We start from the raw sequence: 3675 nt of genomic DNA, 5'->3' as shown, positions 1-3675 counted from the left end.
TCGTACATACTTTTTCGTGACAATCGAATGCTTCGGTGAAATAATGTTTGTCATATTGATGTGTAGATGATGAGGAGTGAGCATTGTAACCACGTTCTGTATCAGTTCTTCAAAGCGAAATCTCTGAAGCTCGAGGCTAAGCTTCGTCACAGAGAAAAGGAATTATCTGCGGCTGAGGTCGAAATAGAAGAACTGAGAAAAAGCCTCAAGGAGAAAGAGAAGCTGGGTGAAGCAGAGGTCGGTCTTCGTTCCGAGCTTGTTGCTGTTCGCGCTGAGTTAGAGCAAACTCGCAGCCAAGTTTCAACTTTCACAGGTTTGGTTCTTTTTCCCTCGCAGTATGTCGTCATTCCTATATTTCTTAGTTGTTCTGTCTGAGTCTCCCCACCCTATCTCCAGTGGGTGGCGTCCCCGAGCTGATATGGCTTCGAAACGAAAGAGATCGACAAAAATCTCGTATTAGAGATCTGGTTGAGAAAATTAAGAATGAAGCCAAGAAATGGGATGCTCGGGCTGAGGTATGGCGCGCGAGGCATGTTCAGATGGTCGACATGCAAAATCTGTACAACCATGATCGTGCTTTATTTAATGGCACACTGCTGTGGACACGTGATAGTCTGCGGGAAGCCCGTGACCGTACTTCCTTGCTGGAGTCTAGGATTCAGCTGCTGGAGGAAGAATTACAGAAGGCTCGATCCATTCCTCTTTCAGGGGTTAAGGATAATATGCTCTGTCTTGTCAGAGAAAGAGATGATGCCCGTGCCGAAGCCCATGCTTTAAGCAAGGCCCTTGTCGCGTCCCGCGTTGAAGTAGATCGTCAGGGACACCTTCGCGTCACAAATGAAAAACTTGAAAAGGCTCAATCTTCCTTAGAGCAGCAGGAAGAACATACCAATCATTTCAAGAATTTAGCGGCAACCCGCGAGGAGGCCGTTGGTGCTGCTTCTAGAGAAGTGAATCGGCTATCTTCGTTATTATCCCAAGCCCAATAGCGGACAACAGTTATTAAGCACAAGGCTCGTTGTCAATTGGCTGAGGAGACGAACAAGATGCTGGAGAGGATAGAACTTGGCCTAAAGAACGAGCATGGTCTCGTGAAGAACTATCCTCGTCGCCCAGTTCCTTCTGCCTTTCCTGACTCCTCGGGACCTTCTTCTGGTGGGAGCGTCCCTTCAAGTCTTCGGAATAATCCTGCCGATGGGGCAGCGATCTAGGCAGAGACCGCAGCATTTTGTAGGGGCCGCGGCATCATTATCCTTCCTTTTTGTAATTATGTAACAAGAATATTTTTTGCTGATATCCTGTAAAAGGAATATTTTTTGATGTGTATCCTTGGCCTTTCACTTTTTGTAATCATCCTTTATGAAATGGATCCTTTTCTTGATATACCTGCAATGTTGGTTTGTTTTTATTTTAAGCATTTGTGAAAAAACAAAGCAAAAGTTTTTAAGTGTTTGAGTGCGATACTGAAGGAAGGTACCTTCGTGCTCGTCTTGAGACCTGTCACCCCGCTGGCGAATCCTGGGCCAGAGGATTCCCAGACGGTGGGGGTCGGGGCAACGTTCTAGGATATGGGATTAAAATATTTACACACCCATTCCGTCGACCCGTTGCCTTAAGATTGGTTGGGTATCTCTTTCTGCTGGGTGCCTTCCCCCTGGTCTTACACTTATGGACACTAATGGGGGAGCCCTGAGAGATTGCAGATTAACTACTTTCCCCAATATTGTCGATAGATTCCGCTGATTTGATAATTTGAAAGCTTGTTTGTTTGATAAGTTGAGGCCTGCAATTCCTCTTCCAGAGATAGAAACATGTGGAGCGGTTAGGCTCCCTTCTTCTTCTGGTACACTCCAAGCAGATTCAAGTCTGCGTTGCTCCTATGGGAAGTATGGTTTGAGCCACTTAGCATTCCAAGGATGCCGGAGGACCTCGCCTTTTAGATTACGAAGGTAGTAGGAACCGTTACCCGCAACGTCGTGTATTACAAAAGGTCCTCCCCACGTAGGTGCTAATTTTCCCAATTTCTTTTCTTGCTGATACCGTGGGATTGTTCTCAACACATACTGCCCCTCTACAAAATTCCGCAGCTTTACCTTTTTGTTGTACTCCCTTGCTAGTCTTCGTTGATAATTTTCCATCTTTTGTAATGCGACTTCCCTTCTTCCTTCCAAGTCGTCCAACCTTTCTAACATCATATCTGTTGTGAGGTTTTTCTCCCAAGCTTCGGTCTTCGTGGTTGGCATGAGGATTTCCGTAGGTATGACTGCTTCAGCTCCATAAGTTAGAAGAAACGGGGATTCCCCGGTGGCGGATCTTCGTGTTGTCCTGTATGCCCATAACACATTGTGCAGTTGTTCGCACCATCTTCCTTATGCTCGTCTAATTGTTTTTTGAGTATAAGGGCGAGGGTCTTGTTGGTAGCTTCCGCTTGTCCGTTGCTTTGAGGGTATATGGGGGTGGACTTGTTCTTTCTTATTTTGAAAGTATCGAAGAGCATGTCTATATTTTTCCCCTGTAATTGCTTGCCATTATCAGATACAATTTCAGCGGGTATACCAAATCTGCAAATGATGTTCTGGAATATGAAAGTAAACACATCCACGTCTCTGATCCTGGCCAAGGCCTTAGCCTCCACCCATTTACTGAAGTAGTCCGTGGCTACTATCAAAAATCGTCTTTTCCCTGATCCTTCGATGAAAGGCCCGACGATGTCTACGCCCCATTTTGCAAATGGCCACGGGCTATCGACGGAGTTTAACATTGTCGCCGGCGCGTGGATTTTTTGCGAAGCGCTGACATTCTTCACATCGTCGGGACATCCTCGCGGCATCCTGTATCATTGTCGGCCAGTAATATCCTTGCGTTTTGCTTTGTCAGCTAGTGATCTCATGCCGCTATGATTCCCCGCGTCACCATAATGGATATCATTTAGAATTCGATGCCCCTCTTTCCGGGACAAGCAACGTAGTAATGGTCCAAGGAAGGATTTCTATACAGGACCCCATCCCGAAGATCATATCTTCCCACTTTGGAGAGTATCTTCCTAGCTTGTTTCTGATCCGCAGGTAAGCTTCCTTTTTCGAGAAAGGCATGGATTGTCACTCTCCAGTCATCTTCGTTGCTGAAGTCTTCGTTGATTTGCTCTTGACAGGATATCCTCTTCGTCAAAGTCATTATGGATGTCTTCTCCTACCTGGTCTTCGATATTTTCTTCCACTGTATCTTGATTGGTAGCGAAGGAGAATTGAGATGCAATCGAAGGCTCGTATACCCTTGCTATTTTAATAGCTTCGACATTTTTATCCCTCAGCATGGATGATATATATGCTAGGGCATCCGCGTGCCTGAGGTCCCTTCTGCATAAGTGCCGGAACTTAATGTTCGGGATTTGTGATGCCAATGTTTGGACCAAGGCCATGTAAGCTGAGGGTGTCATCGTACACATTATACTCGAGCCCTATTTGCCGTATGACAAGCTGCGAATCACTTGTCAGCCTTACATCGGTTACCCCCATCTCTATTATTATACGGAGGGCGTGTACGACAGCTTCGTATTCAACAATGTTGTTGGTATGCTCTTTGAATTCCAATCTAAGTGCCTGTATAATCCTTTCTCCAGTTGGGGTGATAATGACAATGCCTATTCCTGCTCCTTCCTTATTTTTGGATCCGTCG

This window comes from Papaver somniferum, chromosome 5 (genome assembly GCF_003573695.1).
Source record: "Papaver somniferum cultivar HN1 chromosome 5, ASM357369v1, whole genome shotgun sequence".
NCBI classification, from domain to species: Eukaryota; Viridiplantae; Streptophyta; class Magnoliopsida; order Ranunculales; family Papaveraceae; genus Papaver; species Papaver somniferum.
The sequence above is the reverse complement of the archived record's forward strand: the minus strand, read 5'-3'. Positions refer to the sequence as shown.